The sequence below is a fragment of the Nicotiana tabacum genome, chromosome 1 (assembly GCF_000715075.1).
Source record: "Nicotiana tabacum cultivar K326 chromosome 1, ASM71507v2, whole genome shotgun sequence".
NCBI classification, from domain to species: domain Eukaryota; kingdom Viridiplantae; phylum Streptophyta; class Magnoliopsida; order Solanales; family Solanaceae; genus Nicotiana; species Nicotiana tabacum.
This window is the reverse complement of record NC_134080.1, coordinates 131,773,560-131,796,947: the sequence shown is the minus strand read 5'-3', so window position 1 is coordinate 131,796,947 and position 23,388 is coordinate 131,773,560.

Here is a 23,388-nt window from a genome sequence, read left to right as displayed (position 1 = left end):
TCTTTCTGCACTTTGCTTTTCTACTGGTATGTCCTAGTTAATTTTAAAAATCTCAACAACAACATGTTCCTTTGATTGTTCCAACTTCTTTCATTCTTGTCTATTCCTGCTTATGTTTATGCAGTTAAGTTATATTACTAGCACGCTGTAATATGTCCCTTCCCCTTTAGATTAATGCTTCCCTATGTGTGTACTCTGTCAGTCACTTGTTATGTGTTTGCTGACTTATGAATCCCAAACCCCCATATCCCCTCTATGTGTTTGTATCCTCTGGCTGGTTTTTGGACATGCCAGCATCAGTTATTGCTATGCATTACCAAACCTGACCCTTTCTGGGGTCATATGCTGCATACAATGTATTCCTAAAACCCCTTGACCCCTTTGTGTAACTACTGATTTTGTGTAGTTTGAGTTTTACTACTACTGTTTTCAAACCACCCTTACCACTTACTATTTTCAACCCAGTTTTAAATAAATATCTTCCAACTATGTTCTGCAGTTGTACTATATTATTAGAACCTAGGTTCTTCCCCTCTTGTGTGAGCCTTGCCTTGGGACCCTTGAGCTCCCTCTGAACTTGGACACATAAGGGCTGACCCTTCCACACTGTACGCATTTCTGTCTGGTTATGCAAACCAGGGTGTAAGCACTGCCCGGGGTCCCTTGAGACCCTTAGGGAACTTTGACACACCTAGGTATGAGAAAGGCTTTGAAGCCACAAATGACATTTGAGGCGGTTTATTCCATAACTCAGAGAGGAAGTCAAAATCAGGCTTCCTATGGTTGTAACTTCTTGTTTTACACTTTTTTTTGATGTAATTCAGTATTTGGTCTGCAATAATTTGTAACAAATATTGGGGTTGGCTAGTGAAAGGGATGGGGTGATTATGCATGTTTTAGCTATTAGAAGGGTAGATAACATGCCTATATGATGTATTTCGATATGATCTGTTAGAGAACATGCCTATAGGATCTGCTCTGTTTTAATTAAGTTTCGCATGCTTTGCTTTCACACGAATAGAAACCATGCCTATAGGATCTAAATGATTCTAATAGAGATCATGCCTATAGGATCTAAATGGTTCTGATAGAAGTCATGCCTATAGGAATTTCGCGTTTTGCCAAACAAATCCTGCCTACTTCACTGCATGTTCAATTAGATACCATACCTATAGGACTGAATCAACCTTTAATATTTAGATATCATGCCTATAGGATCTAAAATCAGCTTAGTTAAAATCAGTTTGACTCATGCATGTCTGAATCAAATTAAATAGCTCAATCTTTTCGTGTTAATTAATATGGTTTAGAAAGCATGCCTATAGGATCCAAATCGCCCCTTTAAAATTAACCACTGCTCTACTGCATTCCTAATCAGTAATAGACATCATGCTCATAGGACATCACTATTACTCTTACGCAAGCCTTAGGTAATAATAATATTAAAACTGAACTCGCCTTTGATTAATTAGCACTGCTGCAACCAGCAGGCAGGCCTGGTTCGGACTTCTTATCTGAGTTATGTAATAAATTTAGTCTGCTTCAACAATCTAAACACCTTGCTTTAGTGTTTTAAAATTCAGACCCTAATTGTGTTTATGTCATGCTGTTTATATGCATTGTGCGCGGAGGTGTACATGGGCCTTTTAATTGTTTACATGTTTCCCCTTTAAATGCAGTCCTACATGCTTTGTATGTTGCTTTAGCATTTTTTAACCTTTTAAAACCTAAGAGTCAACCTAAAACCCTCCCTCTTATAGGAATAGTAGTCCGAAAATCCTTCGGGACTGATAAGAATGAGGCGGGTAATAGCATGCAATAGAGGTCGAGACCAATCCGTGCTCTAATACCTTATCGGGGTGGGAAAGGTAGATATGGATATGATCACCGGTGCACTAATACCACATGTATCCCCTCTTCTAAGGAGTGTCATACCGGGTATTGCATCGAGGTGATCCATATTATAAACAAACCTAGGAACCCCCTCCCCTTCTATATTCTCAAGTATATTTTAACTCTCATTTTAAAAATTCGCCTTTTGATAATTATTTTCAAACTCTTATGTGTTTAAACTTAAATCCCCTACTATTTGAGACTATACTTGTCTATTTGCTAATTGTACAAATTCACAAAACTGCCTGGCCGGGAACCACACTAGTGGATCTTGAGGGGTGCCTAACACATTCCCCTTAGGATAATTTCAAGTCCTTACCCTATCTCTGGTTATCAAACAAACTCAGAAATGAACCCTATAGGTGTCCTAATGCACCTTAAATCATTAGGTGGCGACTCTTCAAATGCAAACCCAGTTCAGAAAAGGAATGAGTTATTCCATACCCAAAATATCATAAACCCGATTTTCCGATGTGAAGAGGGAAAAAGGGGGCGCGACAGCATGACAACTCTGCTGGGGATTTTAGGCTCTTACCATTTCTGATTATTTTGTGAATTTGTACCCCCCTTATGTGCAATTACTTGTTGAAATTTCTTTAAGCATTTAATCTCCTTTTCAACAGCAAAACTGACATGTCTTCTTTGTTTCTTTCCTTTATTGCCACTTTAAATTATGAAACTGTTGTATTTATCGCTTTCTTAACGTGCAAATACATTCCAACATGCTTTGAATTATTGCATAATCATGCTCAACATCATACTCCACTCGTGCCAAACAAATACTATAGCAACACTTTTAATGAGTGGTTGCGCTCTTCCATATTATTACCCCCTAAATTCGGAAATGCATATTTGCTGTAAAACTAGTTTATCAGCGGTGTAGTCGACAGTTCCGTGCCTTCCCCCTTGAGTTGTCTGCTCAAGGGTACCCGTCTAAAACCCCATTGAAACCTTACTCTGTTTGAATTGTGCATGCATCATGGTCAAACCTAGCCGGGTCAGTTATGTTGTCCGCATAATGATCCTTTAAGATAGCCTTGTCCAAAAGTCCACCGGGTTTCCCTAAACCCAAACGGACGTCGTCACGTTTTGTGCATTTATTTGGAGAACTAATGCTTCGTGCTAATTATTGATGTTAAATAGTCGAGTCTGGTGGGGGTAAGGGCCTAACCATATTTGTCTTGAAGAAATATGAGGCACGAAGTCCCCAGATTCGGCATGGTCACCAACATCCACCTAAGATTGCTAAGCTGGTGGAAAGATCTACACTATAGTGATCAAACCCTCGTCCGAAAATACTTGGGAAACCTACCATCCCTCTTGGAGGTCCAACCTAACAACAAGATCATAGAAGCTGCTACTCTATTCTGGGATTGTGAAAGGGCCGTGTTACGCTTTGGGGATATTGAAATGACGCCTTTGCTGGAGGAAATAGGAGGGTTGGCTGGTTTAGTGTGGGAAACTCCGGGTTTGCTAATGCCTAAGAACCGCAAAGGAAGGGGTTTCCTCAAAATGATGGGTTTAAAGAAGAATACAGAACTGACATGTCTGAAGGAATCATACATTCCTTTCGACTACTTCGAGGTAAACTTGTATAAAATTGATTTGACTTAAATTCCAGGATTGAAAGCATGCCTATTCTTTACTAAAATTATTGAAATGAACTGTACTTGTATAGCTCGTCACTGCTTCTCAGTTCTTTATTTGTTTCTGTTACTTACTAAGTTAGAAGTACTCATGTTACTCCATGCACCTTGTGTGCAGATCCAGGTGTATCTGGTCACGGAGGACATTGAGCTCGTGTGTGGTCGATTACCGGAGATTTACGAGGTAGCTGCTGGCGTTCGTAGTCCTTGTTCTCCTTCTTTGCTATTTTTCTTTTCTGTATTGACATTTAGACATAGACTATTGTAAACACGACTTCTTAGAATGGAGGTCTAATTGCTCATGACTTGGTGACACCCTGATGTTTCGGGCTATCTTTCCACATTGTATTTTGAGTTTAACTCCTGTTTTTATGAAACTGTTATGAAAAAGGCTTTTGGTTTATCTTTTATGAAATATCAGAGTATTTTGAAAGTTGGCTTGCGTAGTACTATCGATAGGTACCATCACGATAGGTTTGAGTTTTGGGTCGGGACAAGTTGGTATCAGAGCCTAGGTTACATAGGTCTCACGAGTCATGAGCAGGTTTAGTAGAGTCTCACAGATTGGTACGGAGACGTCTGTACTTATCTTCAAAAGGCTGCAGAACCCTTAGGAAACTTCACATTCTTGAACTCTTATTGTGTGAACCTGTTGATTCTGGTAATTAAACTTATGTTATTCTATTCTCTCACAGATTGTGAGGGCACAAGCTACTGGGCAGGACGGACAACCACCAGTACCACCAGTTAGGGCTGCGAGAGGCCGAAGTCATGGTAGGGGCAGAGATGCATCCCGCTTAGTAGCAAGGTCAACACTTGCAGATCCACCAGTTGCGCAGTTCAGGATCAGATCCCGATTTTGGAGGCACCAGCGGGACCAACTCAGGCACCAGCTGTGCCTATTGTGATTCTCGGCCTTGAGGAGGCCTTAGCTCAGATTTTGACTATGTGCACCTGTATTCCTCAGGCGGTCTCTATTACGGCTGTAACATCCACTTCTTAGGCCGGGGAGGCACTCAGACTCCCGCCGCCGGTACACCCGAGCAGATGATACAGGGACTTCAGACACTGGGGGCTTTACCAGCCTCGCCGGTGGCAGCTACTCAGGCCCATGTGGTTCCTGCTATGGCTGATGATGAGCAACGGAGACTAGAGAGGTTTGGTAGACTTCAGCCTCCATCTTTCAGCGGGGCAGAATCGGAGGATGGCCAGGGCTTCTTGGATAGATGTCAGATGATTCTCCGTACAACGGGTATTTTGGAGACTAGTGGGGTCTCGTTCACTACTTTTTAGTTCATTGGAGCTGCCCTCACCTGGTGGGAGGCTTATGAGAGGCGTAGGCCGGTTGGTGCAACGCCACTTTCATGGCAGAAGTTCTCTATTCTCTTCTTAGAGAAGTATGTGCCGCAGTCTTGTAGAGAGGAGCTGCGCAAGATAGTTTGAGCAGCTGCGTCAGGATGATATAATTGTGAAGTAGTACGAGATGAGATTTTCCCAGTTGGCCCATTGTCGCGCCCCCTTTTTCCCCTTCCAACGGAGAGGAGTTTCTGGGTTTTGACATTTTTGGGGTGTAATAACTTATTTTCTTTTGGGAATTGGGTATTTGAAGAGTCGCCACCTAATGATTTAAGGCGCATTAGGACACCCATAGAGTTCTTTTGCAAATATGTTTGATAACCAGAGATTGGGTAAGGACTTGAAATTATCCTAAGGGAAAGGTGTTAGGCACCCCTCAGGATCCACTAGTGTTGTTCCCGGCCAGACAGTTTTTTTGTGAATTTGTGCAATTAGCAAGTAATCAAATAAAAGGCTCAAGTAATAGGGGAATTAAGTTAAACACACAAGTGTTTGAAAACAATTATTGAAAGGCATAGTTTGAAAGAGTTATAAGCTAAACATGCTTGTAAAAATAAAGGGGGTCCTAGGTTTGTTTGTAATATGGATCACCTAAATGCAATACCCAGTATGACACTCCTCAGAAGAGGGGATACACGTGGTATTAGCGCACCGGTCATCATATCCATATCTACCCTTCCCACCTTGTTAAGGTATTAATGCGCGGATTGGTCTCGACCTCTATTGCCTGCTATTACCCGTCCCATTCCTATTAGTCTCGGAGGAATATAGGACTACTATTCCTATAAGAAGATTTTTAGGCTGACTCTTAGGTTTGAAGGTAAAAAAGCTAAGGCGACATACAAAACACGTAGGACTGCATTTTGAGGGGAACATATAAACAATTAGAGGGCTCATATATACCTCCGCAAACAATGCATATAAGTAGCATGACTTAAACACAGTTAAGGTCTGAATTTTAAAATCCTAAAGAAGAGTTTGAGTCAGAACCAAATTCATTACATAACTCAGAAAAAGTCTGAATCAGGCCTGCCTGCTGGTTGTAGCAGTTGGTAATTAACAAAGGCAATTCCAGTTTTATTTAAACAGTTACCTAAGGCTTGCCTAGGCGTAATAGTGATGTCCTATGAGCATGATATCTATATTGATTAAGAATGCAGTAGAGCAGTGGTTAATTTTAAACAGGCGATCTGGATCCTATAGGCATGGTTTCTAATGATATTGATTAACACGAAAAGAGTATATTATTTAATCTGTTTCAGACAGGCATGAGTCAAACTGATTTTTAACTAAACTAGTTTTAGACCTTATAGGCATGATTTCTATTACATCTGATTTTAAATCCTATAGGCGTGGTATCTAATTATTAAAAGCTGACTTTGGACATATAGGCATGATCTCTAAGGGAAACGAATCTGGATACATGCTGTAATGGAAAATTGAACTTCAATTACTTTACATCCTATAGGCATGATATCTAACTATAAAGCAGATTTTTAACCCTATAGGCATGATCTCTAATGTTAAAGCCATTTATACCCTATAAACATAGTTTCTAATTGTGAAAAGTAAAGCATGCAGAATTTATTTTAAACTAAAGCAGATCCTATAGGCATGTTATCTAACAGACCATATTTGGAATCAAAATAGACCCTATAGGCATGTTATCTACCCAATTACCCACAAGATACAACTACCCACCCTTTTTCACTAATCACACCATAATTGTTTACAAATTATTACAAACCCCATGATTGAATTACAAAAGAAGTGCAGAAATAAGAAATTACAACCAAAGGAAGCCTGATCTTGACTTCCTCTCTGAGTTATGTAATGAACCACTCCAATGCCAGAATTTTAAAGCCTTTTCTCATACCTGGGTGTGTCAAAGATTTCTAAAGACCTCAAGGGATCCCGGGCAGTGCTCACACCCAGATTTACATAACCAAATAGAATGAGTGCAGTGTGGAAGGGCCAACCCTTATGTGTCCAAGTTAAAAGGGAGCTCAAGGGTCCCAAGGCAAGGCGCACACAAGAGGGGCAGAACCTAGATTCTAAGAATATAGTGGAAGTGCAAAACATAGTTTGAAAAAGAGGTTTATTTTTAAAAGCTGGACTGACAGTACATTTTGAAAGCAATTAGTGACAGAGGTGATTTAAATCAGTAGTAGTAGTAAAACTCAAAACTACACAGAATCAGCAGTCATTCAAAGGGGTCAAGGGATTTTGGGGATACATTTGCCTGTAAGCATATGAACCCAGCAGGGGTCTGGTTTGGTCATGCACAACAATAGCTGATACTGGCATGGCCACAAACCAGTCAAAGGAACACAAACACATAGAAGGGATATGGTGGTTTGGGGTTCATAAGACAGAGTATGCTTTAAAACACACATAGGGGAAACATTAATCTAAGGGGAAAGGGAACATATTACAACATGCTAATAATGTAACTTGACTGCAAAAACATGAGCACAAGTATGCAAGAGTGAAAGAAACTGAAGCAACTAAAGAAGCATGTTGTTGTTGGGGCTTAAAAATTAACTAGGACATACCAGTAGAGAAGCAAAGTGCAGAAAGGTAAAGCAAGCAAGATTCCACAGTCTAGACTTGGCTTTCAGCCGGCTAGACAAAGCAATAGCACAAGTAGTAGTAAAGAAGGAGAGAGTTTTTTGAGTGTAAGTGTGTGTTCTGAACCAAATTGTTCGTGTCCTTGAAAGAAGAGGGGGTAGGGTATTTATAGTTTTGAAAACGAGTGAAGAATAAGGTAATAAGTAAAGTCTTGATACCGACATGGAAATAATCACAATCAGAATCGATTAACACAAGTGATTCCCTTTAATTAAAAAAATCACTGCTTAACGGATACTAACAGGGTTAATTAAGGAAAGAAATTAGTTTGGGACAGATTGATTATTGCCATATAAGGGGGCAGTAAAAGGTATAAAGTAAATAATTGAGACTAGGTACAAAATATGCTTAATTTTGGGAAAGGATTCAGCAAGGTCAAACATCACAGTAAAGGAAAGGAATCAATCACTTTTAAACAAATGAGTAAAAATTAGGGTTCATAAGAAAACCTTTTGCAATCAGTCGCAATATTGAGGGAATCAGAATCAATCAAGAAAAAGTCATGATTCTGCACCTTGACATATAAATAGAACGAACAGAAATATCAGGCATGCGAGGCCATTGGCAAAAGAAATAACTGGATGCATACAACCATGCAGCAATAACAAGAATAAGCTAAGGCCCAGTAGTCGACAAGGTCAAATAGTCAGGTCTCACACGTAGAGCCAAAGAGAAGAAGAAGAGTCAAAAACAAGTAAAGGTCTCACAATAACAAGTGAGGAAAAGCTTTTGAGAAATTAGGATTTCAACAATAGTCGAGTTTAAGAGATGATAAGAACTCAGAATCAGATAAGTCACACAAAGAAAAGAGAGTCAGAAACAAAGAGCTTAATCGAACAAGTGTATTTCAAACAAACAGTTTCAACATGCTGATTCAGGTAGAAGGAAAGCATAAACAAGTCGTTTGAGCATAGTAAAATCATAAACAACATTAAAATTAGAGAAAAAAATTAAGAGAAAACCCTAATCGTTGAAAGCGAAGAGTCACTTGGAAAGAAAATCGGAGAAACTTTGATAAAACACTTAAGAAGTTCATAATATGCACAGATCTAGGATAGATTTGAAAAAAATTGAAAGATCTTAAAGGTTAGGGTTTCAGAGAACCCAGAAAAAGTAAGAAAGACTTCGAAAGTTACCGATCTAGCCAGAAAAGTCAAAGATCTGACTTAAACGGCCATGGATGACTGGATAGAGGCCAGGGATGGCCGGAGAAAGGCCATGAATGGAAGTTGAGCAAGGACTGGACTAGATTTCTTTGAGATCTGTCCATATAATCACACGAACGGGCCACCAAAAGATGTAGGAGGCCAGTATACATCTCAAACGGCCATGAGAGACCATGGATTAGGTGGGGATTGAGGTGGATTAGGGTGAAATGAGGTGGCGGCGGCTAAGGTTTATGTGAGGCTGTAGAGAGAATTGAGAGGAAAGGGGATTCAAGGGCGGCAGGTGGCGGAAAATGAATTAGGATAAGGGGTCGTTTAGGTTTATTTTAGGAAGGGTGAACGGTGGTCGTTGATCTGAATGATAAACGGCCTTGATTAAACGGGTAGGTAGGGATACGGGCTTGGGTTGGGTTTAAAATTGGGCTAGGGTCAGGTTTAGTTGAAATTGGGTCGGGGAAATTGGGTTTGATTTGGGGTTCAATTTAGGCTAAAATTTAAATGCAAATGAGCTGTTATTTAAATAGCCAATTTTTCCCCTTTTAAATTATAACAAATAGTAAGTAAACTTCTGAAAATAAATAGAAAGCACTAAAATGATTTATAATGCATAAATAACAATTTAAAAAATACAGGGCCTAATTTTTTGAATATAAAACACAATTAAACCTTAAAATGGCTAATATTGCAATTATATGTAATTAGCTTTAAAAAATACAAAATAAAATTGTAAAAATATGTAAAAAATAAATTAGCCATATTTTGGCATAAATATAAAAATTCAAAAAATGAATCATCAAAAACAATAATTTTGGACATAATTATTGGGATTTTATGGACGAAAAAGGAAAATAAATCGATTTAAAAACCTTACAAAATTATGAAAAAATAATAAAACATTTGGATATGCTTATATATGCATATATATGCTATTTTAAGATATTTTGCATATTTAAAATATATAGGAAAAAATTGGGTATCAACAGCTGCCCTTCTTTACCCGGAAAGGATGAAAGAGTTGTCGGGTAAAGATATGATGACCAATTTTGACCGAGCTAAACGGTTTGAATAGGTTCATGCCGCACCCTAGCTTATGAGCTACCTACATATCCCTGGTTTTACAGGAATTAGGCCATATATAGTTCAGGATCCGTCGGCGGAGTATGCTGTCCAAGAACGGACGCGATATCCAAGGCGGATGTTGATACCCAATTTTTCCCTAGATATTTTTAACATGCAAAATAACTTCAAAATAGCATATATATATATAAGTATGTTAAAATGTTTTATTATTTTTTCCATAACTTTTAAAGGGTTTTAAATCAATTTATTTCCCTCTTTTATTCATAAAAACCCAATAATTATTTCCAAAATTATTATTTTTGGTAATTAATGAATTGGATTTTTATATTTATGCTAAATATAGCTAAGGTAATTTTTGCATATTTTTACAAATTTATTTAGTATTTTCTAAGCTAAATTGCATATAATTGCAATATTAGCCTTTTAAAGATTTAATTGTATTTTATATTCATAAAATTAAGTCCTATATTTTTAAATTGTTAATTATATGTTATAAATCATTTATTTCTTTCAATATATTTTCAGGAATTAATTTACTATTTTTTATAATTTAAAAATGGGAAAAATTGGCTATTTAAATAATAGCCCAATTGCATTTCAATTTTAGCCTAATTGTAACCCCAAATTAAACCCAATTTCCCCCGCCCAATTCCAATTCAAACTTGACCCCTAACCCAATTTAACCAGCCCAACCCGGATCTCCTACCTACCCTCTTTAATCCAGGTTTGATCATTCAGATCAACGACCAATATTCACCCTTTCCATTTTTAACCCTGAAAGACCCCTAAACCTAATTCATTTTCCACCACTTGCCGCCTCTGAATCCATTCCCTCTCAATTCTCTCTGTAACCTCTCATGAACCCTAGCCACCGCCATCTAAATTCACCCTAATCCACTTCAATCCCTGCCTAATCCATGGCCTCTCATGGCCATTTGAGATGTGTATCGGCCTCCTATGGCTCCTGGGTGTTTGTTTTCGTGATTTCATGGCCAGATCTCGAAGAGATCTAGTCCAGTCCTTGCTCAACTTCCATTCATGGCCTTTCTCCAGCCATCTCTGGTCTTTCTCCGGCCAACCATGGCCGTTCAAGTCGGATCTTTGACTGTTCTGGCTAGATCGGTAACTTTCAAAGTCTTTCTCACTTTTTCTGGGTTTTCTGAAACCCTAAGCTTTAAGATCTTTTAATTTTTCTTTCAGATCTATCTTAGATCTGTGCTTACTATGAACCTTTTAAATGTTTTTCTCAAAGATTCTCCGATTTTCTTTCAAAGTGACCCTTCATTTTTTCAATGATTAGGGTTTTACTTGTTTTTAAAAGATCTCTTCTCTAATTTTGATGTTGTTTATGATTTTTCTTTGTTTAAAATGATTTGCTCATGTTGTCCTTCTACCTATTTCATCGTATTGAAAACCCTAGGTCTTTTGGTCTTGTCCGAGTTCTGAAACTGTCCTTGTTTGTTTGAATGTGTATCTATTCGATTAAGTTCTTTGATTCTCTTTTCTTTGTGTGACTTATCTGATTCTGATTTCTTATTATCTATTAAACTGGAGTACTGTTGTCAAAACCCTAATTTCTTAAAAAGTTTTACCTCACTTGTTACTGTGAGACCTTTACTTGTTTCTGATTCTCTTACCTGTTACTATGTTTTTCTTCACTGTTGATTTTAAGTGACTACTTGACCTACTTGACTAATGTGCTTCGAATACTTTTCTTACTGCTGAACCCTAGATTACCCTTACTTCTACTGTATGTTTGTGTTGCTTCTTTTGTCAACATGTTTGACTCTGCATGCCTGTTCATTCCTTGCTATTTGTATGTTGAGGTGCAGAATCTTGACCCTTTCTTGATTGATCCTGATTCCCTCAATATTGAGACTGATTGCAAAAGTTTTCTTATGAACCCTAATTTTACTCGTTTGTTTGAATTAATTGATTCCCCTCCTATAATTACTATAGTGTTTTACCTTGTTAAATTTCCCCCCAAAAATTAAGCATATTTTGAACTTAGACTTGATTATTTACTTCATGCTTTTACTGCCCCTTATATGGCAATAATCAATCTGTCCCCAAACTGATTTCTTTCCTTAATTAAAACCCGTTAGTATCCGTTAAGCAGTGATTCTTTAATTAAAGGGAATCACTTGTGTTAATTGATTCTGATTGTGATTATTTCCATGTCTGTGTTAAGACTTCACTCGTTTTCAAAACTATAAATACATACCCTCTCTTATTTCAAAACACACGAACATTTTGAGTTCAGAACACACACTTACAATCAAACTTTCTCTCTTTTCTCTACTAATACTTGTGCTGCTACTTTGTCTAGCCGACTGAAAGCCAAGGCTAGATTGTAGAATATTGCTTACTTTTCTTTCTGCACTTTGCTTTTCTACTGGTATGTCCTAGTTAATTTTAAAAATCTCAACAACAACATGTTCCTTTGATTGTTCCAACTTCTTTCATTCTTGTCTATTCCTGCTTATGTTTATGCAGTTAAGTTATATTACTAGCACGCTGTAATATGTCCCTTCCCCTTTAGATTAATGCTTCCCTATGTGTGTACTCTGTCAGTCACTTGTTATGTGTTTGCTGACTTATGAATCCCAAACCCCCATATCCCCTCTATGTGTTTGTATCCTCTGGCTGGTTTTTGGACATGCCAGCATCAGTTATTGCTATGCATGACCAAACCTGACCCTCTCTGGGGTCATATGCTGCATACAATGTATTCCTAAAACCCCTTGACCCCTTTGTGTAACTACTGATTCTGTGTAGTTTGAGTTTTACTACTACTGTTTTCAAACCACCCTTACCACTTACTATTTTCAACCCAGTTTTAAATAAATATCTTCCAACTATGTTCTGCAGGTGTACTATATTATTAGAACCTAGGTTCTTCCCCTCTTGTGTGAGCCTTGCCTTGGGACCCTTGAGCTCCCTCTGAACTTGGACACATAAGGGCTGACCCTTCCACACTGTACGCATTTCTGTCTGGTTATGCAAACCAGGGTGTAAGCACTGCCCGGGGTCCCTTGAGACCCTTAGGGAACTTTGACACACCTAGGTATGAGAAAGGCTTTGAAGCCACAAATGACATTTGAGGCGGTTTATTCCATAACTCAGAGAGGAAGTCAAAATCAGGCTTCCTATGGTTGTAACTTCTTGTTTTACACTTTTTTTTGATGTAATTCAGTATTTGGTCTGCAATAATTTGTAACAAATATTGGGGTTGGCTAGTGAAAGGGATGGGGTGATTATGCATGTTTTAGCTATTAGAAGGGTAGATAACATGCCTATATGATGTATTTCGATATGATCTGTTAGAGAACATGCCTATAGGATCTGCTCTGTTTTAATTAAGTTTCGCATGCTTTGCTTTCACACGAATAGAAACCATGCCTATAGGATCTAAATGATTCTAATAGAGATCATGCCTATAAGATCTAAATGGTTCTGATAGAAGTCATGCCTATAGGAATTTCGCGTTTTGCCAAATAAATCCTGCCTACTTCACTGCATGTTCAATTAGATACCATACCTATAGGATTGAATCAACCTTTAATACTTAGATATCATGCCTATAGGATCTAAAATCAGCTTAGTTAAAATCAGTTTGACTCATGCATGTCTGAATCAAATTAAATAGCTCAATCTTTTCGTGTTAATTAATATAGTTTAGAAAGCATGCCTATAGGATCCAAATCGCCCCTTTAAAATTAACCACTGCTCTACTGCATTCCTAATCAGTAATAGACATCATGCTCATAGGACATCACTATTACTCTTACGCAAGCCTTAGGTAATAATAATATTAAAACTGAACTCGCCTTTGATTAATTAGCACTGCTGCAACCAGCAGGCAGGCCTGGTTCGGACTTCTTATCTGAGTTATGTAATAAATTTAGTCTGCTTCAATAATCTAAACACCTTGCTTTAGTGTTTTAAAATTCAGACCCTAATTGTGTTTATGTCATGCTGTTTATATGCATTGTGCGCGGAGGTGTACATGGGCCTTTTAATTGTTTACATGTTTCCCCTTTAAATGCAGTCCTACATGCTTTGTATGTTGCCTTAGCATTTTTTAACCTTTTAAAACCTAAGAGTCAACCTAAAACCCTCCCTCTTATAGGAATAGTAGTCCGAAAATCCTTCGGGACTGATAAGAATGAGGCGGGTAATAGCATGCAATAGAGGTCGAGACCAATCCGTGCTCTAATACCTTATCGGGGTGGGAAAGGTAGATATGGATATGATCACCGGTGCACTAATACCACATGTATCCCCTCTTCTGAGGAGTGTCATACCGGGTATTGCATCGAGGTGATCCATATTATAAACAAACCTAGGAACCCCCTCCCCTTCTATATTCTCAAGTATATTTTAACTCTCATTTTAAAAATTCGCCTTTTGATAATTATTTTCAAACTCTTATGTGTTTAAACTTAAATCCCCTACTATTTGAGACTATACTTGTCTATTTGCTAATTGTACAAATTCACAAAACTGCCTGGCCGGGAACCACACTAGTGGATCTTGAGGGGTGCCTAACACATTCCCCTTAGGATAATTTCAAGTCCTTACCCTATCTCTGGTTATCAAACAAACTCAGAAATGAACCCTATAGGTGTCCTAATGCACCTTAAATCATTAGGTGGCGACTCTTCAAATGCAAACCCAGTTCAGAAAAGGAATGAGTTATTCCATACCCAAAATATCATAAACCCGATTTTCCGATGTGAAGAGGGAAAAAGGGGGCGCGACAGCATGACAACTCTGCTGGGGATTTTAGGCTCTTACCATTTCTGATTATTTTGTGAATTTGTACCCCCCTTATGTGCAATTACTTGTTGAAATTTCTTTAAGCATTTAATCTCCTTTTCAACTGCAAAACTTACATGTCTTCTTTGTTTCTTTCCTTTATTGCCACTTTAAATTATGAAACTGTTGTATTTATCGCTTTCTTAACATGCAAATACATTCCAACATGCTTTGAATTATTGCATAATCATGCTCAACATCATACTCCACTCGTGCCAAACAAATACTATAGCAACACTTTTAATGAGTGGTTGCGATCTTCCATATTATTACCCCCTAAATTCGGAAATGCATATTTGCTGTAAAACTAGTTTATCAGCGGTGTAGTCGACAGTTCCGTGCCTTCCCCCTTGAGTTGTCCGCTCAAGGGTACCCGTCTAAAACCCCATTGAAACCTTACTCTGTTTGAATTGTGCATGCATCATGGTCAAACCTAGCCGGGTCAGTTATGTTGTCCGCATAATGATCCTTTAAGATAGCCTTGTCCAAAAGTCCACCGGGTTTCCCTAAACCCAAACGGACGTCGTCACGTTTTGTGCATTTATTTGGAGAACTAATGCTTCGTGCTAATTATTGATGTTAAATAGTCGAGTCTGGTAGGGGTAAGGGCCTAACCATATTTGTCTTGAAGAAATATGAGGCACGAAGTCCCCAGATTCGGCATGGTCACCAACATCCACCTAAGATTGCTAAGCTGGTGGAAAGATCTACACTATAGTGATCAAACCCTCGTCCGAAAATACTTGGGAAACCTACCATCCCTCTTGGAGGTCCAACCTAACAACAAGATCATAGAAGCTGCTACTCTATTCTGGGATTGTGAAAGGGCCGTGTTACGCTTTGGGGATATTGAAATGACGCCTTTGCTGGAGGAAATAGGAGGGTTGGCTGGTTTAGTGTGGGAAACTCCGGGTTTGCTAATGCCTAAGAACCGCAAAGGAAGGGGTTTCCTCAAAATGATGGGTTTGAAGAAGAATACAGAACTGACATGCCTGAAGGAATCATACATTCCTTTCAACTACTTGTATGGAAGATACGGTCACAACAAATCCTACCATACCTACCCTGACGAGTTTGCCATCATATCCTTGGGGCACATCCATCGAAGAGTTTTCGTCTTCATGTTTTGTTTCCTGGGGCTGATTGTGTTTCCAATGAAGAAAGGGAAAATCCATACCAGGCTGGCTATGGTAACTAAGACCCTAATGAAAAGGATTGGTGGGCAGCCATTCAACATCGTGCCCATGATTATTGCAGATATATACCGAGCCTTGGAGAAGTGTCAACGAGGAGCAAAACACTTCGAAGTCTGCAATTTATTACTTCAACTCTGGCTCATGGAACACCTCCAAAAGGGCGAATACCGACAAGAGATTCCATGAAGGGACTGGGATGATCACATCGCTTTTCATCATCCAAAGCAAATGAATTACATCCCCGATATGTTCGCCTAGTCGAAGAATGCTAAATAATGGGTCGAGCTTTTTGAAAACCTGACTAAAGAACAAGTTCAATGGATGTTCGAGTGGTTTCCAACCGAGGAGTTCATCGCTCGATCCAGAGATGCACCTTCCCTGATACTGATCGGTCTAAGAGGAACATATCCCTACATCCCTCTTCGAGTTATGAGGCAAGCCGGTAGGAAGCAAATCATACCCAGGGTCGACAAGATAATCTATTTCAGAGCTGACTTCCAAAATGATGATAGTCCCTACAAGTGCCAACCTCAGCATATGTGGCACTGCAAAATCGTAATGGGGAAAGACACTATCGAGCCAGACAAATATCATGTTGGTAGTACTCCCTACTATTCAGGCTGGTTGGAAGATAATCATTATGGTCTGGGCCAGCCTGGGTTTGTTCGAGGTCACAAAATAATAGATGAAAAGGCCGAGGCACAAGTCAAATACAACCAGTTACGCAAAAGGATCCGCAAATGCGAGAGCGAACACCGCGAGATACAAGAGTCCAACCAGAAGTTGATTGAGGAATGAAAGGATATGCCTGTCAGTGCTAGCAAAAGGCTAGGATATTTGGAGCAAGGAATAGTAGAACTGGAGAGGAAATTTCTCAAAAGGATCGAAGATTATCAAAAGTCTGAATGAAATGAAGGCGGACATCTAGCCAGAGCATACCTGTTGCTGGGACTTTGCGAGTTGGGGAAGCTGTTCGATGGAGCCCAGGATGCCGAATCTGGGGAAGGTCCTTCTGGGACCAAGTAGATAGGAATTTATATTTTCTCTTTATAAAATGTAATAAGGCCAATGGCCATTAGTGACTTTTATTTCCTGTTTGTTTAGTGTCGATTTGGGATTCGTCTTATTTTTATCAGTAAAATGAGGCATTTAGCATTCTAAGTTATCCAAATTAATTTGTCGCTAGCCCTACCTCGGGCACAAAGAGGTTCCCAATTTGTCGCTAGCCCTCCTCCTAGTCCTGTCAGGAACAAGAACAAAAACAATGTGGAAGATTTGAAAAACATCAGGAAGGAGAATCCAACTGAACGGGTAGAGGCTACTAATGGCCATGGTACTCAAGTTCCTCAGGAGAATGTATCCAACTTGAACAAAAGCTACTGAAATTCCAAGAAGAGCTTGATCAGGTTCGGAATTTGGCAAACTTGTCATTTTCCATCAGCACCCCAGATATCAATTTCCCCAACACTCAAAACCCTACACCTCCGCAGAATATCCCAAAGCAACAGAACCACCCCGCTCCAAAAACCAATGCAACACCTGCCATCCCAAACAACACTCCACTACTAATCCCAGAACCTCAAAACCCCACAAATGACCATTTCCACACCCACACACCAGGCCACCATAACACCCCCATCTACGTGGAGACCATGCCACACTCCACCCAACCTATCTCAAGCACACCTGAGTTTGACGAAAAGGATCTACTTATCAGAAACCTGGCTGAGGAACTTAAGAAACTGACCAGCCAGATTCAAGGCGTTGAAGGAAGCAAGGGAATTGATGGACTGAACTATGAGTATCTTTGCATACAGCCCGATGTCAAACTGCCCGAGGGGTACAAACCTCCTAAGTTCGAAATGTTTGATGGTACGAGTGATCCAAGGGTCCATTTGAGGACATACTGCGACAAGCTGGTTGGAGTAGGGAAAGAAGAGAGAATCCACATGAAGCTATTCATGAGGAGTTTGAAGGGAGATACATTGTCTTGGTACATCAGCCAAGATCAGAAGTGGTCAAGTTGGGTAGGCATGGCGTCCGACTTTATGGACAGGTTCAAGTTTAATACAGAGAATGCGCCAGACGTGTTCTATATTTAGAATCTAAAGAAGAAGCCTACATAATCATTTCGTGAATATGCTACTCGCTGGAGGTCCGAAGCTACCAAGGTCAGACCTGCCTTAGAGGAGGAACAGATGAACAAATTCTTTGTCCGGGCTCAAGACTCATAGTACTATGAGCGGATGATGATGATTGAGAACCACAAATTCTCCAACATTATCAAATTGGGTGGAAGAATTGAAGAAGGCATCAAAAGCGGTATGGTTACAAACTTCGAGGCTTTGCAAGCTACAAATAAGGCTTTACAGTCCAGTGATGTGTCCAAGAAAAGGGATGTGGGGGTCGTAATGGTTGCACAGAGGACCAAATCTCCCATCAAATACCAAACTTACCCAACACCTCCACTCACATACCAACCAAGCCCAAATTACCAAGCACCCCCACCTTCATACCAAGCTCCACCACCAACTTATCAGTAACCTCCACCTCCCACATATCAACCTACTTCACCCAAATACTCCCAACCTGCTCATGTCTACCAAACCTATAATGCTCAACCATCCCACTACCAATCACCTCCTGCATGCCAAAACTTCCCTAGACCCCGACCTAATTTTGACCGCAGACCTCCAAAACAATATACAATCATCGCCGAACCTAGTGACCAGTTGTATGAGAGACTCAAAGCTGTTGGTTATGTCACCCCCATCCCTACTGCAACCCCTGAGAACCCTTCCCAGTGGGTTAACCCAAAAAAATCCTGTGCATACCACTCCGGCATGAAAGGGCACACCATCGATGAATGCCGTTCCTTGAAAGACAAGATCCAGTCTTTAATTGATAACAAGATTATTGTGGCAAAGGATCCCTCTCCAAATGTCCACAACAACCCTCTGCCAGACCATAAGGGTGGAGGTATCCACATGATTGAAATAGAGGATGATTGGGATCCCGAGGGTTTAATCGGTTTGATCACAAAAGGTGATGACCCAAAGAAGCCAGCAGTCAATCTCAATCCAATCATAGTCCAGATTCAACCGTCTGAGGACACTAAGGTGAACTTGTCTGTACCACTTGAATTTGAAGCAACATCGTCCGTAAAGACACCGGCACCAATTGAGGTTGAATTCGTGTCTCCGGCAAATGCACCCACACCATTTGAGGTTGCAGATTTACCACCCAAGGCATATGCTCCATTTGGATTGAGGATAGCCACGCCGATCCCTGTGGCAATGTCAACCATGACACCGTTCCATACGAAGGCTGTACCCTAGGACTACACAGCCGAGGTAAGGAGAAAAGGCAAGGTCAGGTTCGAAGAGACTATTGCAGCACAGGATATGACAAGAACTGGTAGAGTCTATACCAATGAACATCTAGCTGAGTCAAGAAAGCAGGCCTCCAATCGGCCACCCGTCATTGAGACAGGACCGGAAGATCTTTGGAGAAAGATACAGGCCAAGGAATACTCGGTCATCGACTAGTTGAACAAGATACCAACACAAATCTCCATTCTTGATTTGCTACAAAATTCTAAGGCACACAAGAATGCTCTGTTAAAGGTGCTAAGTGAAGCATACGTGCCAAGTAACATCACTGGCGGGGAAATGGCTAACATGGTAGGACAAGTGTTAGAGAGCCATAAGATCACTTTTCATGAGGACGAGCTGCCACCTGAAGGGCTGGGGCACAACAAAGCACTGCACATCACCGTGCAATGTAGGGACTATTTCATCACTAAAATCCTGATCGATGGAGGTTCATGTCTCAACATTTGTCCACTAGTAATGCTCAAGAAGCTGGGTAAAGGACTGCATGAGATAAAGGAAGGAGCAATCAATGTGAAAGCCTTTGATGGTTCTCAGAGGTCCACCATTGATGAGATTGTCCTATGCTTGCAAATGGGACCAACATGGTTCGATGTCGACTTCCAGGTGATAGATGTGCCAGCATCTTATAACTTACTGTTAGGACGGCCATGGATTCATGCTGTTGGGGCCGTAGCATCGACACTGCATCAGGAAGTAAAATTCGAATGGAATCATCAGGAAGTGATCATTCACGGTGATGGTAGCAACCCTATATACAGTCACCAGACCATTCCATCGATTGAAGGAAGAAGGAAGTTGGGTGGAGAGACTTACCACCACATTGAACGGCTAAATGCTGTCAACAAAGACAAATGGTGGGATAACAAAATTGAGAGTATACTGAATTGAAGTGGGTACGAACCTGACAAGGGACTCAGAAAGAATCTCCAAGGAATCGCTAAGCCTATAAAACTCAAGAAACATGGCACTACTTTCAGTCTGGGATATGATTACACCTGGGAAGAATTCAACAACTGGTCGCCAACACAGCGCGATCCTTACTATCCACTGGAGCAGCCAATACCACATTTGGAGCAGACTTTCCAACAGACCGACATTGTTTATAGGTCAAAAGAAGAAGAAACACTGGCAGCGGTGAAGAACTTGTTCCTAGAAGACAATGACATGGATTGTTGTATTGTTTTCGAGGAGGAGGGGGAGGAAGGCCCTTCTATACAGGCTGTGAGCAGAGGGGCACACCTTAACAATTGGACCATCAGGACAACTAGAGCCCAACGAGCCTCGGGGTAGCAAGGCTAAAACAAGCATCATTCACTGTTTTATTTACTAAATAATTTTCTTTTCGCATTTTCAATTCCCGCAATAAGATCTTCAATGTTCAAAATAGTTATACAGTTTATCAAAGCATTTTGACTTTTATTATAAATCAACACTCATTATCATTTTCTCTCATTACTTTACTTATACAGCATTATTATTACTTATCTTGATGAACCAATGACTGTGACATACAATGAGACAACGCAACAAACAGACAATGATTCAGAGGAGGATGACATACCTAACGAGATTGTTAGAGAAGTTGAGAATTTTGAAAACAGGCCTAAGTCCAACCTGGACGAGACCGAAATTGTCAACCTGGGAGATGCAGAAAACGTCAAGGAAACCCGAATCAACGTTCACCTATTGCCATCAGAAAAGAAAGAATACATAGATTTTCTAAGGAATATGAGGACATATTCTCCTGGTCGTATAATGACATGACTGGCCTGAGTACGTCTATTGTGGCTCACAAACTGCAACCGATCCGACGTGTCCACCGGTAAAGCAAAAACTAAGAACGTTCAAGCCTGATATGAGTTTGAAAATTAAGGAAGAAGTCACCAAGCAGGTCAAAGCTAAGGTTCTCAGGGTAGTAGAATACCCGATATGGTTAGCCAACATCATGCCAGTGCCAAAGAAGGATGGGAAAGTTTGAGACTGTGTTGACTACTGGGATCTCAACCGGGCCAGTCCGAAAGATGACTTCCCTTTGCCGAACATACACATCCTAATCGACAATTGCGCCAAGCATGAGCTACAGTCATTTGTAGATTGCTTCGCTGGTTATCATCAGATCTGGATGGATGAAAAAGATGCTGAGAAAAAAACTTTCATTACGCCGTGGGGAATGTACTGTTACAAGATGATGCCATTCAGCCTGAAGAATGTAGGGGCCACCTACATGAGGGCCATGACTACCATTTTCTATGATATGATACACAAGGAGATAGAGGTATATGTAGATGATGTTATGATCAAGTCCAAGAAGGCCACTAACCACATGGAAGATTTGAGGAGGTTCTTCAATAGATTGCGGAAGTACAACCTAAAACTGAACCACCGCAAAGTGTGCATTTGGGGTTCCTGCTGGGAAATTTCTTGTGTTTATTGTGAATCGCTGAGGAATAGAACTAGATCCATCGAAAGTCAAAGATATTCAAGAACTACCACCGCCGAAGAACAAGAAGGATGTGATGAGTTTCTTGGGGAGACTTAACTACATTAGCCGGTTTATAGCACAATCTACAGTTATTTGTGAGCCAATCTTTAAGATGTTGAAGAAGGACGCCACTGCCAAATGAACCGACGACTGCCAAAAGGCCTTCGACAGAATCAAGGAGTACCTGTCAACACCACCAGTCTTAGTCTCACCCGAGCTAGGTAAACCCTTATTACTCTACCTTGTAGTATTGGATGGAGCTTTCGGTTGTGTTCTGGGGCAGCATGATGAAACGGGGAGGAAGGAGCAGGACATTTATTACCTCAGTAAGAAGTTCACCCCGTACGAGGCCCGATATTCTCTATTAGAGCACACCTATTGCGCTTTGACTTGCGTAGCCCAGAAGTTGAGACATTACTTCTGTGCCTATACTACATATCTCATATCAAGGATGGATCCTTTGAAGTACATCTTTCAGAAGCCCATGCTCACTAGCAAGCTAGCCAAGTGGAAAATCCTGTTGAGTGAGTTTGATACTGTCTACGTAACTCAGAAAGCAATCAAGGGACAAGCACTAGCAGATTACCTTGCTGAAAATCCCGTGGATGGAGAATACGAACCCCTGGAAACGTATTTTCCTAATGAAGAGGTATCATTCATAGGAGAGGACATTGCAGAATCCTATGACGGTTGGAGAATGTTTTTCGATGGAGCAACAAATTTCAAAGGAGTTGGCATAGGAGCAGTCCTAGAATCAGAAACCGGTCAGCATTATCCGGTGTCCACCACACTACACTAAGCTCTGTCTTGTTCGCATCACACCGCACCCTTCATGGGCTGAAATATCGCCAACTCATTCGAAGGCATCATCATTCGGAGGCACCATCTTCATAGCTCGAGAACACCATGTCATGGCCTAATGATCCCTTTAAATCTTTTGCATATCATTATTCAAAGGTATCATGGTTCGGAGGCACCATCCTCATAGCCGAGAGCATCATTTCATGGCCTGCGAATCCTTTATCAGATGCTTCATGGCCCCGGACGTCATGGCCTAAGGACATCAACCTAACCGTCCAATGCTGACCGGATAATGATGACCGGTCTATGATACTAGGACTGCTCCTATGCCAACTCATTTGAAATTTGCTACTCTATCGAAAAACATTCTCCAACCGCCATAGGATTCTGCAAAGTCTTCTCCTATGAATGATACCTCTTCATCAGGAAAATACGTCTTCAGGGGTTCGTATTCTCCATCCACGGGATTCTCAGCAAGGTGGTCTGCCAGTGCTTGTCCCTTGACCGCTTTCTGAGTTACGTAGACAATGTCAAACTCACTCAACAGGATTTGCCACTTGGCTAGTTTGCCAGTGGGCATGGGCTTCTAAAAGATGTACTTCAAAGGATCCATCCTTGATATGAGATACGTAGTATAGGCACAAAAGTAATGCCTCAGTTTCTGAGCTACCCAGGTCAAAGCACAACAGGTGCGTTCCAATAAAGAATACCGGGTCTCATACGGGGTGAACTTCTTACTGAGGTAATAAATGGCCTGCTCCTTCCTCCCTGTTTCATCATGCTGCCCCAGAACGCAACCGAAAGCTCCATCCAACACTGCAAGGTAGAGTAGTAAGGGTCTACCTGGCTCGGGCGAGACTAAGACTGGTGGTGTTGACAGGTACTCCTTGATTCTCTCGAAGGCCTTTTGGAAGTCATCAG